The following is a 15,088-nucleotide window of genomic DNA, read 5'->3' on the forward strand; positions in this document are numbered from 1 at the left end:
GCTTTTACGCTTCCCGTTTTATTGAATGCTGTGATCATTTTAGATAATGTCTAGCCAACGCCCCCCGCCACTTAATCATTCTTGAAAATCTGACACATCGTCCAAATATGTGGGGTCTGAATTCTGAATTATCACTTTCTGCTTAATCAATTTTAATGGTTCTCTCAATTTTTATCCAAAAACTGATTCAAGTTGAGTGAATTTGGTCGAGTCATTTGGTGCATCTCTGATCACAAGAAGTAGAAAAAAGGAATTATTTTATCTCAGTCATCTGGTTAGTCTTGACGATAAAACCTCAGCATTGTCTTTAATAGCTGACGCCACTTTTCGAGTTCTTATTGCGATTCTGGATGGTATGCAGTGGATTTGAATTCTTTTATGACAAAACTGTCCATAACTTCCTTGAATAATTTTGATGTAATTTTTGTCACTTTTTCTGATTTAATTTTTGTGCGTAATCCATATCTTGTGAAAAAATTGAGTAACTCCTGTTTTGTACAAGGCAGAACTCTCAGAACATTTCAAGAAGGTTGCTAGACCATAACTTTGCTCGTTGTTTTAAGCAGCTTTAAAGTCAGTATTCTAGGGGAGAACCAGTTCGTCCAACAACTTAGTTTTCAGTGAAATCAAATTTACTGTCAACATTCCTGAACGAAGCACAAAGAACGGAAAATGGATTACCAAATAACCTGTCCTCCCTGAAAACCCAACAGACTATCCCAAGTTAATAATTCCGTGACAGATCCTTGCAACAATTCACATAAATATCTCTTGGCACAAAAGGGAAAAGCAAACAAGGTCTGACTGCATCGAAGTCAGAGAGAGAGAATATCAGCCAGTACCTGCTTCCATGAGTCCAGCAGCCTTTCTACACACGACTGCTAAAAAAAACAGACAACCAGTGATATTGGAGAAGTGGCCACTCCCCTTTCATTGCACAACAATTATTTTTAACTTGAAAGCCTTATAACTGAGGCAGTCTTTGTTCTGTGTTATCAAATTGGCCTAAAACACTTTAACCTCCTGTTTTTTTTGGAGTCGGTGTTATTTGCGGCCTCTCTGAAAAAAAAGTCAAGGACTGCATAACCTTGTTAAAGGAGCAGCTTCGTTACACCTCCCCACTTAAAAACAAATGAACGATCAATATCCAAACATGGCTTCATTTAAAACACCTTCAAAATTGTTTGTACTGCAAAACACTAATTTTCATTGCATTGACTATAAATGTACAAACATGCACAACTATATTCCGTTTTGAGCCTGTGGTATTCCTGCCACCAAATGCTTCCACTTCTCATTCGAGTCTCGGCAATGAATCAACCTTTTCGCTTTCTGCCGCGCACACATTTTTCAAATTGAATTGCAATGACAACAAGCTCCATCTCAACAAACTGGCTTTTTTGTCCTTAAATTTCTCCACAAACCTCAATGGGTTATGATCAGTTTCGATGATTGTCTCAGATATGTTGCTGATAACATCACACTGATATGCTGGAATTTTACCACCACGCACAAAGACTCCTTCTCAACCGTTGAATATTTTTGCTCATGAATTTTCAACTTCCTCAAGTAATACCCGATAAGACTCTGCATCTTCTCATCAACTTCTTGCAAGAGCACCACACTGACACTTGCATCGATAGCCACTTTGAATGGCTTTGCATAATTAGATTTGGCGAGTATTAGGGGAGGGGTTAGTTCTGTGAAGCACTTTGTGATAGTCTGCTGTCCATGAAACCGTCTTTCTTTTGCAATTCAGTGAGTGGAGCAGCCAAACTGCGAACATTTGGGACAAATTTTCGATAAAATTCACTCAATCCAAGGAACTGTAGTACTGCTCTTTTTGTCAACGGTATGGGCATGTGCCCGTGTTGAATAACATGGCACAGGAAGATAATTTGGCTTTGGCAAATGCCCTTACAATGTGGTTTATCAACAAACATGTCTTCCGAAGTTGATCAAACAAGTCTGATAAATGTTGTACATGTTCCTTCCATTTGTGACTAAAACTCACCAGGCCATTCATATAAATGACACAGTTGGACAACCTTGCAACCTTATTCGTCTCTCAAAAGTGGCTGGCGCGTTTTTTATACCAAATTGCATGACTTTAAATTAATAAAGCTGAAAATGTGTTGCTGGAAAAGCGCAGCAGGTCAGGCAGCATCCAAGGAACAGGAAAATCGACGTTTCCGGCATAAGCCCTTCTTCAGGAATGAGGAAAAATATGTCCAGCAGGCGAAGATAAAAGGTAGGAATGAGGGACTTTTGGGAGGGGCGTTGGAAACGCGATAGGTGGAACGAGGTCAAGGTGAGGGTGATAGGCCGGAGTGGGATGGGGGCGGAGAGGTCAGGAAGAAGATTGCAGGTTAGGAAGGCGGTGCTGAGTTCGAGGGATTTGACTGAGACAAGGTGGGGGGAGGGGAAATGAGGAAACTGGAGAAATCTGAGTTCATCCCTTGTGGTTGGAGGGTTCCTAAGCGGAAGATGACGCGTTCTTCCTCCAACCGTCGTGTTGCTATGGTCTGGCGATGGAGGAGTCCAAGGACCTACATGTCCTTGGTGGAGTGGGAGGGGGAGTTGAAGTGTTGAGCCACGGGGCGGTTGGGTTGGTTGGTCCGGGTGTCCCAGAGGTGTTCTCTGAAATGTTCCACAAGTAGTCGGCCTGTCTCCCCAATATCGAGGAAGCCACATCGGGTGCAGCGGATGCAATAGATGATGTGTGTGGAGGTGCAGGTGAATTTGTGGCGGATATGGAAGTATCCCTTGGGGCCTTGGAGGGACGTAAGGGGGGAGGTGCGGGAGCATGTTTTGCATTTCTTGCGGTTGCAGGGGAAGGTGCCGGGAGTGGAGGTTGGGTTGGTGGGGGGTGTGGACCTGACGAGGGAGTCGCGGAGGGAGTGGTCCTTTCGGAAGGCTGATAGGGGTGGGGAGGGAAATATATCCCTGGTGGTGGGGTCCGTTTGGTGGTGGCGGAAATGACGGCGGATGATATGCTGTACATGGAGGTTGGTGAGGTGTTGAGGGGGACCAGTGGGGTTCTGTCCTGGTGGCGGTTGGAGGGGCGGGGCTCAAGGGCGGAGGAGCGGAAAGTGAAAGAGATGCGGTGGAGGGCATCGTCGACCACGTCTGGGGGGAAATTGCGGTCCTTGAAGAAGGAGGCCATCTGGGTTGTACGGATTTGGAACTGGTCCTCCTGGGAGCAGATGCGGCGGTGACGAAGTAATTGGGAATATGGGATGGCGTTTTTACAGGGGGAAGGGTGGGAGGAGGTGTAGTCTAGGTATATGTGGGAGTCGGTCGGTTTATAATAAATGTCCGTGTTGATTCGGTCGCCCGAGATAGAAATGGAAATGTCGAGGAAGTGGAGGGAGGAGTCTGAGACGGTCCAGGTGGATTTGATGTCGGGGTGGAAGGTGTTGGTAAAGTGGATGAACAGTTCAACCTCCTCGTGGGAGCACGAGGCAGCGCCGATACAGCGCCGATACCTTCCACCCCGACCTCAAATTCACTTTACCAACACCTTCCACCCCGACCTCAAATTCACTTTACCAACATCTTCCAGCCCGACCTCAAATTCATCCACTTTACGAACACCTTCCACCCCGACCTCAAATTCACCTGCAGTTTTGAAAAGGTCCACCAAACCTTAATTTTAAAGATTCAAATATCACTTGAAGTGGCACCAATACATGATTGCCGATATTAAAATTTGATTTTTATTTATTTCTTGTCTGCTTCGTGCTTCATTGCTTGCTGTGATACTTTCAAATGTTGTCTAGCCAACTTCCAATCTCTCTTTAATCGTGCCTTAAAATTTGACACAAAGTGCAAGTATGTGGTCTCTTATTTTTGACTTACTAATTTCTCAATCGTTTTTAACTGTTCCACTCACTTCAGACCCAAAACCGAATTCAATTACACTGAATTTGGTTGATTCTTGTTCGGACTACTCTGATCTCAAAAAGCACAAAATTCCCTTATTCCAATCATCTGCATAGTCTTGACTATGTGCCCTCAACAGATTCTTTCTGTCTGATGCCACTTTTCTCGTGCTCACTGCGATTCTGAATGGTATGCAGCAGATTTGAATTAGTTTATACCATTGCTGTCTATGACTTCCTTGAATAATTTTGATGCTAACTTTGACATTTGATCTGTTTGTATCTCTCTCAATCGTCCATATCTCGTTAAACATTTGAGTATTTTCTCTATAATCCTTTTAGCTGTGACATTACGGAATGGGACAGCCTATCGAATTCTAGTGGACACAGACACTAGAGATGACAACGACTGCTTCCAATTTTTAGTTTGATGTATGAGACCTACACAATCAACTAAGATTCTGCTAAAAGATTACTCAAATGCAGGAAAATATATTAAAGGTGCAGGTTTTGTCACCGCTTGTGGTTTTCCAATTACTCGACAGGTATGACATGTCTGGTAAAACTCAACGACATCCTTGTACAGTCCTGGCCCGTAAAATGCTTTGGATTTTAGCTTGTATTTTCCTCACTCTGAAATGACTTCCAAATGGCTGTTCATGCGTCATTCGTAGCACTTCCTTTCTCTCCCCCACTGGCATCACGATTTGATGAATTTCTGCCCATTTTTCATCTGCCTGAATATATGATTCTCAATGTTTCCTCATTAAGCCATCATTTTAGGATGATAACATTCAAGGATACATTCAGATTCCTTCTCTGTGTCTGCCATTTGATACAATTGCTTTAAAGTTTCATCTTTCTGCTGTAACTCAGTTAATTTGTCTGAGTTAAAGATGTCTGCATTGTAATCTCTGCTCTCGTTTATCTCAACAATCTGATGAAGCATGATCTCTGCTACTTCCATTATTTTCTTTTTTGTAATCTTTGATCTCTCCTGTTTCACCTGATGAATTTATGACCTCGTTATCACATAGGCAGGAAAAAGTCCAGGATATGTGATCCATAATGGTTAAGTTTCCTGAGTTACCAATGGCTTTTTGACCATAGTAGGAAGCACTCCTACCAGTTGAAGGAGTTATATCATTAGAAAGGACAAATTATATTCCTGGAGCAGAGAGTTTATCCTCTTCTCCAACCACAAATTCTTCACTCTTCGTCTGACACTATATCTTCACTTTACACACGTTGAAATCGTTCTGCCTGAGACAGTATGTGTCAGCTGTTACCAAACTGACACGAAAACCTTTCAGCCTTCATTTATTCAGAGTCTGTGTCGTTTATGACCTCCCTGAAGAAGAAAGCAAGGACTGCATTATCTTGTTAAAGGAGCAGCATCGTCGCACTCCAAAGGGAAATAACGGCGCAGGTTTTACGAGCCATATGTCATATCTGGCAAAATTCAACGACATGCTTGTGTAATCCAGGCCAGTAAAACTGTTTCTGTATATTTGCTTGAGTTTATATTTACCCATAAATGTCCCGTTATGGTAGTTAATGCACCACACCCATTTCTATAATCCACTCTCAATACGATTTAAGGAGCATGTGTCCATTTCTCATCTGCTTGGATACGTGATGTTCTCCCTCTCCTTATTGAAATATCATTTTTTAAGATAGTCGTACACCAGGATACATAGAACATATAGCACATATCACATTGCAGCTCAGTACAGGCCCTTCGCCCCTCGATTTTGCACCGACCTATCATACCAAACTGAAGCCCATCTAACCTACACTATTCCATGTACATCCATTTAGATTTAGATATATTTAGATTTTTCTTCCATTGACTTTATGATACAATTTCTCTGGGTTCTCATCATTCCGCTATAATTCAGTTAATTTCTCTGAACTGAGGATGTCTGCTTTGTCATCGACCTGCTCCTGTTTTGCGTCAACCAGTTGATCAAATCAGATCTTTGCTAATTTACTTTCAACTTTCGTATCTGCACTCTTTTATCCCTCTTGTTTCAGCTAGTGACTTTGTGACCTCGTTAACACACAGTCAGGAGAAATTTCAAGATATGTGTCCTGCAATAACTTAGTTTCATGATTTTCTACTGGCTTTTCAAGCACAGTTAACAGCACTCTCACCTGTGAATGCGCTATTGTATTAGTAAGGTCAAATCATATTGCTGGAGTTGACAGTTTGTCCAATGCTTCGACAACAACCTCTCCACTCTTTACTGGACACTGCAACCTCACTTGACATAATTGACCACTTTTTGTCTCACCGTGAATGCCCATTACTCGCAGAGTTTCTGTAATATTCGTTCAGCGGTACGTTTCCTCCTCTTTCATGGGAGGATCCTGTAACTTTTAAAATTCAAACCTCATTACCTGCTGCATCTGGCTTAAGCGAGTTAATTTTATCTTTGCAGGCGCATATTTTAAGAAGATCTGGCATTTCCTCCTTAACCAACATCCAATCATGTTGTTCATTCTGGTGCAGTTTTCTAGCCTCCGATGATGTTTCCATTGCCACTCCAACAAAATTCACTGACTTCTCCTATTTTCCTGTATCTGGCTTCCCAGTCCTTTTCCCTTACCATCAATGGTGTGGTTTCATGTGGCCTATTTTATTTCAGTGATAACACCGGAGCTTATTAACTTCTCTTTCTCCTTCAAGGGGTTCAATTTCATTTTCTGTTACGTTATCCATATGATCTTCACCGAGATCTACTTTTCCCTTTCCACGTGTGGATTTCTCTTTTCCGCAATTTCTTATCCCCACGGTTTGAAACTAATTTTGGAAGACAAACTTTGATTTATGAACTAACTCATAATTATGATGCATTTCAGCTGTTAATTTTGCTATTTTAATCTCTGCCCTTCCACGAGTTCTGATTAATACAGCAAGTTCATTTATGAATACGTCCGAAGTAATCGTTTGTCTAAGCATGCTATCGATTTGTTTAACTTTAATAATTTCATCCACCGTTTAAAATTGCTTTGCTTGGTCCTTTCAAATGCAATGCAGGTTTGACCAGGGCCCCTCCTTCGATTCCTGAAGGCTTCTGTCAAGAGCTCATATGCACTGAAGATATCTTTATTTACCGCCTCATATACACCAATGTCATGTAAAGCACTTCCACATCTGTCTCATCAAATTTAGGAAAAGCGTTCAAACAGAATTTCACCAGTTCTCTGGTAACCATGGGTTTGCACATCCTCACTCTCTTCATGACTAAGCTTACTTTCAGCCTTCATCTCCCTCCATTAAGCCTAATTTCCGATCTGTCAATTTCTGAAGTTCAAACCTCCGCTTTTATTTGTTTTCTTCTCCATCTATCTTTCTCTCGCTTGTTCTCTCTTCTTTCTCCCTTTCTCACTCCTTTTCTTATTGTTCTGCACTATCGATTCGGTCATTTAGTCTTTTCTAAGTTTTCAATCCTAATTATAACAGTTTCATTATTTTTGTCCTTTCGTCTTCTTTTACTGCTAACGAAAGCAACCCATTTTAGTTGAATTGTAGTAATCTCTAAAGATTCTGATGGCATTTCCAGCAAATATAAATGCCGAGCTGTTACTCTAATTATCTCTCTTTTCCTCACGGAAGGAGATAGGTACAACTTCAAATGACTGCTAATTCCAGCAGCTTTTCCGTGTTCAACTTCCGTAAATCTCCTAAATGCAACTTTTTCCACCCTCATAAAACATTTCGTGACTGAATGAGCCATTGATTTCCCACACATTATTTAAACCAGGCAAAACTAACACCCACAACTCGGGGCCGTTGAGTCCAGCAAACGCAACCCCAAATCATAAATATGCAACAAATCCCGGAAGAACAACTAATCTTTTATGGATCACACAACACCCCCTCAAAATATTTAAAGAAGGCAGCCCAGACCCTAACATTTCTACTTGTTTTAAGCAGTTTTAATGTGGATACTCCAGGAGTGATGTGGCAGGTTAAAACCGCTCCGTTATAAACAAATTTGAACTTATTTACAGAGCCCCTCACTCTCATTCACTCGCTCTCTCACACGTGTACACACACATGCTCTCGCACACCACATTCAGTCATTCACACATACATACTTTGTTACACACGTACAAGAGAATTTTTAATGCTCCAGGCACCTGGATTACACCGCTTTCAAATTCTATACAGTCATAGAGATGTACAACATGGAAATAGACCCTTCAGTCCAACCTTCCATGCCGACCAGATATCGCAACAAAATCTAGTCCCACATGCCAGCACCCGGCCCATATGTTTCCAAACACTTCCTATTCATATACCCATCCAAATTCCTCTTAAATGTTGGAATTGTACAAGTCTCCACCACATCCTCTGCCAGCTCATTCCATTCCCGTACCACCTCTGCATGAAAAACTTGTCCCTTAGGTCTCTTTTATATCTTTACCCCTCACTCTAAACCTATGCCCTCTAGTTCTGGACTCGCCGACCCCAGGGAAAAGACTTTGCCTACTTATCCTATCCATGCCCCTCATAATTTTGTGAACATCAATAAGGTCACCCCTCAGCCTCCGACGATCCAGGGAAGACAGCCCCAGACCGTTCAATCTCTCCCTCAAGCTCAGATCCTCAAACCCTCGCAACATCCTTGTAAATCTTTTCTGAACTATTTCAAGTTTCCCAAAATCTTTCCGATAGGAAGGATACCAGAATTGCACGCAATATTCCAACAGTGTCCTTACCAATGTCCTGTACAGCCGCAACATGACCTCCCAACTCCTGTACTCAATACTCTGACCAATAAAGGAAAGCATACCAAATGCCTTCTTCACTATCCTATCTCCCTGCGACTCCACTTTCAAGGAGCTATGAGTCTGCACTCCAAGGTCTCTTTGTTCTACAACACTCCCTCGGACCTTACCATTAAGTATATAAGTCTTGCTAAATTTGTTTTCCCAAAATGCAGCACCTCGCATTTATCTGAATTAAACTCCATTTGCAACTTTTCAGCCCATTGGCCCATCTGGTCCAGATCCTGTTGTAATTTGAGGTTACCCTCTTCGCTGTCCACTACACCTCCAATTTTGGTGTCATCTGCGAACTTACTAACTGCACTTCTTATGCTCGCATCCAAATCATTTATTTAAATGACAAAACGGAGAGGTCCATGAACCGACCCTTGTGGCACTCCACTGGTCACAGGCTTCCAGTCTGAAAAACAGCCCTCCACCACCACCCTCTGTTTTCTATCTTTGAGCCAGTTCTGTATCCAAATGGGTAGTTCTCCCTGTATTCCATGAGATATAACCTTTCTAATCAGACTCCCAGGAGGAACCTTGTCGAACGCCTTACTGAACTCCATATAGAACACATCTACTTCTCTGCCCTCATCAATCTTCTTTGTTACTTCTTCAATAAACTCAATCAAGTTTGTGAGGCATGATTTCTCATGCATAAAGCCATTTATGCATAAGCCCTTTTTCAACAGTGGCACCACGTTTGCCAACCTCCAGTCTTCCCACACCTCTCCTGTGACTATCGATGATACAAATATCTCAGAAAGAGGCACAGCAATCACTTCTCTATCTTCCCACAGAGTCTCGGGTACACCTGATCAAGTTCTGGAGATTTATCCACTTTTAAACGGTTCAAGACATCCAGCACCTCCTCCTGTGTAATCTGGACATTTTGCAAGATGTCACCATCTATTTCCCTACAGTCTATATCTTCCATATCCTTTTCCACAGTAAATACTGATACAATATATTCATTTAGTATCTCCCCCATTTTCTGTGGCTCCACACAAAGGCCGCCTTGCTGATCTTTGAGGGGTCTTATTCTCTCCCTAGTTACCCTTTTATCCTTAACATATTTTTAAAAACCCTTTGAATTCTCCTTAATTCTATTTGCCAAAGCTATCTCATGTCCCCGTTTTGCCCTCCTGATTTCCCTCTTAAGTATACTCCTACTTTCTTTATATTCTTCTAAGGATTCACTCGATCTATCCTGTGTATAGCTGACATACGCTTCCTTCTTTTTCTTAACCAAACCCTCAATTTCTTTAGTCATCCAGCATTCCCTATACCTACCAGTCTTACCTTTCACCCTGACAGGAATATACTTTCTCTGGATTTGCGATATCTCATTTCTGAAGGCTGTCCACAACGTACTATTCAGTTTGTTCCCGTGGGTTACGATTGAGAGAATATCACATGACCTTTCGATTTTATAATCAACGTGATTTGGAGGCTGGGATTTATTTACAGACTAGTTTGGAGAGAAATATAATTGTCGGATTTCTCCATTTCGTTGTTTTTCTGTAAAAATTAAAATATCCCGCAGAAACTGGGATTGGAGTGGGACCAAACACTCTCTCCGTCTGAGCCTGTCAGATTGATGACTGTTTTCTTTCTCTGTTTCTCTGTGAGTGACAATGTACCGACTTTGTGTGAGAAGGAACTGCCTGCGTTGCTCCTTGTATCTCCAGTAGAACATGGAACAAAGAGCAGAAGGGAAAGTCTCTGAAAGGGTGGAGGGCAGAGAGACTTAGATGACACAGTGACAATAAGGACGAAAAGGTGCAAAGACTGTGGTGGGGCGAAACGGTAGAAGAGAAGAAGAAGGAAAGAAAAGGTGCGTGAATAACATAATCCTTACTAACTGTCGTCTGAAAGCAATCAAAATGAGACTCTGGTAAGAAAGTGAGATACTCTGTCAAATCACCATCGTTATCTGCAGAATACACGTTTAGTGTCAGTTTCTGAATGATTTCTGTCTGGTTTCTCATCATTAACTCCCGTATGACTGGTTACACTCAGGTTTTAAACATTCTGTAAACAGACCTGGAATGAAGCGGCCAATTCATTGGTTTTAGAGAAATTCCGATTCAGCCCCGATGCAGTGGAAAATATCCTCTCTGTGATGGGCCCTTGCCCTCAGGAGACTGTTACATCAGGCGACCTCTGAATTAAACAAAACTCACTGTGTTTGTCACTGATGTGTAACATTTGTAGACGTGAATCCTCTCCCAAACACGCATTGGAAGTTACAGAGAGAGCTTGTGGGTTATGGACTGGAGGAGGTTACAGAGGTCGGGAGGGATGTAGGGGCTGGATGTGGTAAAGAGGTAGTGAGGGATGCAGTTCGGGCGGAGTTTACAGACATAAGGAGGGTGTCGTGTGAGGTGGAGGACTTGGAGGAAGTTACTCAGACAGCGAAGGTTGTAGACACTGGAGAAGGTTAGGCAGACAGGAAGAGGCTTAGGGACTGGAGGATGTTACGGAGGTAGGGAGTGATGTAGCGACTGGAGGAGTTGAGAGAGAGGGGCAGTGGAGCAGGGGTTGGAGGTGAATGCAGAGATCGTCAGGGCTGTATGGACTATAGGATGTTAAAGAGAAGAGAGAGTGTTGTATGGGTTGGAGGAGGGTATAGACATATAGACATCGGGATGAGTGTAGGGACAGGTAGAGGTCATTGAGGTAAGGAATGGTGTCGGGCCTGAAGTGATTTTCAAAGATAAAGATGGGCTAAGAGCTGCAGGAGGTTGCAGAGATAGGAAGGGGTGTGGTGCTGGAAGAAGTTTTCAGAGAAAGTGAAATTTGGTAACTGAAGCGATATTGTTCGCTGTTAACCTGAAATGCTAGCTCTGAATTCTCTCGAGAGATGCTGCCCGACCGGCTGAGCTTTTCCAGCAATTTCTGTTTTGTTATTCCAGTCTGTGTTTGTCCCCGCTGGTTTACTATGCCGAAACAGCACAATATGAGACCGGGATTCCTCAATCACGGGAACCTGTGGCTAAACTTCTGACCTCTCAAATAAATGCACAAAACAATTATTTAGTTCTGCGGCTTGGCATGTTTCAATGAACATTTTGTTTTAAACTACTTACAATGTATTTTTATGAAAAAGTAATTGAAACACTGTCTCCAAAACGATGCGTATTATTGCTGACCCTTGTTCATGTCTCTCTGAAATCTTCTCTGTGTCCGTTGCATGGATAGAAACATTTAAATGTACAATGTACGATCAGGTTGGAGATGCCAGCCCTACCCTCGGCCTGTCACCGTTGCAACAAGCTGCTTCATGGATACAAATCTGAATTGAAATGAGAATATTTTGGATTGATTGAATAATTTTTGTATTTAACTGATTGATTAATTTGGGTAAAGAGATATTTGAACACGTTCTCCAGCTGCTGTATAATTTTGTCTGGGTCGCAACATAAATTGTGGTGTTTGTACAGCAACGAAGAAGTTTCAGCATGAAGACCAATTCCAACAAAATCTCATGCAGATAAATAGGCCGAACCTAGAAATGGAACATTCGGTTCCACATAGAACATAACCATAGACATTGAAACTAACAAGATGAAATTAGTTAACACCCATCCCCCGGATGATTGGCTGATCGATGAGATGTTGGATTCATCCATTAGCTTGCATGACATAACAGTAAGGTCCTGGGGAGTGTTGCTTAACAAAGAGACCTTGGAGTGCAGGTTCATAGTTCCTTGATGGTGGAATCGGAGATAAATGGGATAGTGAAGCAGTCATTTGGCATGCATTCCTTTGTTAGTCAGAGCATGGAGTATAGGAGTTGAAAGGTCATGTTGCGGCTGAATAGGACATTATTTGGAGGTACCAGGGTTGGACTGGAGTGCAAAATGTTAAAAATCACACAGCACCAGGTTATAGTCCAACAGGTTTATTTGGAATTACTCGCTTTCCGAGCGCTGTTTCCTTATCAGTTGGTTGTGGAGTATATGATCCTAACAGTATATGGCTTTAAATTCTGTGTCTTATGATCTTGTATTCCACAATTACCTGATGATGGGGAAGAGCTCCTAAAGCTAGTGCTTCCAAATAAACAAATTGGAACATAACCTGGTACTGGACTGAAGTTATGACAATTTTGGGATATTGTGTGCAATGCTGGTCTCTTTCCATTTGGAAAGATATTGTGAAACGTGAACGGGCTCAGAAAAGATTTACAAGAATGTTGCCAAGGTTGGAGGCTTTAGCTTTAGGGAGAGGCTGGATGAACTGGGACTATTTACCCTGGAATGTCAGAGGTCGAGGGGTGACCTTTCAGAGGGGCATTGATAGGGTAAATAGACAAGGTCTTATCTCCGGGGCGAGTGAGTAAAGAACTAGAGTGCATAGTTTGACGCTGCGGGGGAAGATTTAATAGGGATCCAAGGGGCAACGTTTTCACGAAGAGGGTGGTGAGTTGACGGAATGAGCTGCCAGAGGAAGTGGTGGAGGCTGGTACAATTTCTGCTTTTAAACTGCATGTGCTTGTGTTTCTGAAGAGGAAGGGTTTTGATTGATATGGGTCAAGTGCAGGCAAATGGGGCTAGGTACGTTTCGGACATCTGGTCAGCATTGACAAGTTGGGCTGAAGGGGCTGTTTCCATGCTTTACACTTATATGACCCTGTCACTTTGCGATACGTGAGACATTCAGAGGATTTGATGATTTCTCCAAAATAAACAGTGATTGTACAGTGAAAGGGGAGCACAATGGAGGCTGACACTGCACCACCCTCAACACAAGAAACACAGGCAGAAGGACAAAATTGGAGATTTTTGTTCAATCACCTATTCATTCATTCAAATTATGTCCCATTGAAGGCAGAGCTATTCACACACACACTGACATACACACACAGAGATAGAAATAAATGTTCAGAGATAGGCTCACAGACATTCTGAACGTTTTGCAAGCCCCCACACTCCTGGCTTAACTCTATTACATTTCCACCTTCCCTCATTCTGATGCAAAGACATTAGCTGGAACAGTTCATTCTTTTTGTTTGGACCTTTTCCCTCTGAAGTATATGCAGCTATTAAGATGGTCGTTAATATATTGTGTTCACTGAGAGATTTATGAGATTGTCGGTCAGCGAGGCGTCTCTGTAACCAGCATACAAACTGTGTATCCTCTACCTAGCAAAGTAGATAAATGGGGAATACATCTTCAACGGCGATTGTGTACACCTTCATATCTTAAGCAGTTTACTCCTGTGGGAAATTCGAACCAGTTTGAGGAAAAGAGATATTGAATTATAACGACACCAACATACAGTCAGAGATGTACTATGGAAACAACCCTTCAATCAAACTCACCCACGCTAATCATATATCCTGAACTAATCTAGGTCAATTTGCCAGCATTTGATCCCAAACCCTCTAAAGCCTTGGTACTCATAAACACATCGAAATACTTTTTAATCATTATAGTTGTACCTCCTTCTACCACTTTCTCAGGCAGCTCATTCCAGGCATATACTATCTTCTGCTTCAAACCGCTGCCCCTTCAGTCACTTTTTTTGTCTTTCCTCCCTCACTTTAAACCTATGTCCTCTTGTTTTTGACTCCCCACCTCAGGAAAAGACCTTGTTTCTTCACCATACCTATGCCCCTCATGTTTTTGTAAACTTCTATAAGGGTGCACAGCAGCTTCTGACAATCCAGGAAAAAAAAACAACACGACCCAATTCAGTCTCTCCTTACAGTTCAATCTCTCCAAACTTGTCAACATCTTTAAAAATCTTTTTTTAACCGTATAAGTTTTCAGAAATTCGTTCGGGTAGCATGGAGAGCAGAACTGCATGCAGTATTCCAAAAGTAGCTTTACCAATGCCCTGTCCAGCTGCAACATGATCTCCCAACCTCATTACGTTATGCACTGAACATAAAGGAAAGCAGACCAAACACCTTCTTCGATATCCTATTTATCTGCGAGTCCACTTTCAAGGAACTACGGAATTGCAACCGAATGTATCTTTGTTCAGTAACGCTCCCCATGAGCTTACCATTAATTATATAATTCATGCGCTGATTTGCCTTTCCAAAGTGCAGCACCTCGCAATCATCTAAGTTAAACCCCATCTGTCACGTCTGGGCCCATTGGCCCACCTGATCAAGATCCAGTTGTGCACTGAGTGCACCTTCTTCGCTGTCGACTGCACCTTGAATTAGAGTGTATTTCTCAGCTCCTTATCAAATTCATAATTCTGTTGAAAAAAATGTTTGATAGCTGTAATTTATTCAACTCAACTTCATTTTCTAAAACTCTTACTATTAACCAGTTTTCCATGTGCATAAAATACACTTGATCAGCTAACATTGTATCGACAGAAACAGAGTTAACGTTTCGAGTCCATCAACTGAATTATTTTCATAACCGGATATTTCATGGTGTACTTTAACTGG

Source organism: Chiloscyllium plagiosum, unplaced genomic scaffold, assembly GCF_037043375.1.
Source record: "Chiloscyllium plagiosum isolate Xiang-an unplaced genomic scaffold, Cpla_swu_hap1 HiC_scaffold_40, whole genome shotgun sequence".
Classification (NCBI taxonomy): domain Eukaryota; kingdom Metazoa; phylum Chordata; class Chondrichthyes; order Orectolobiformes; family Hemiscylliidae; genus Chiloscyllium; species Chiloscyllium plagiosum.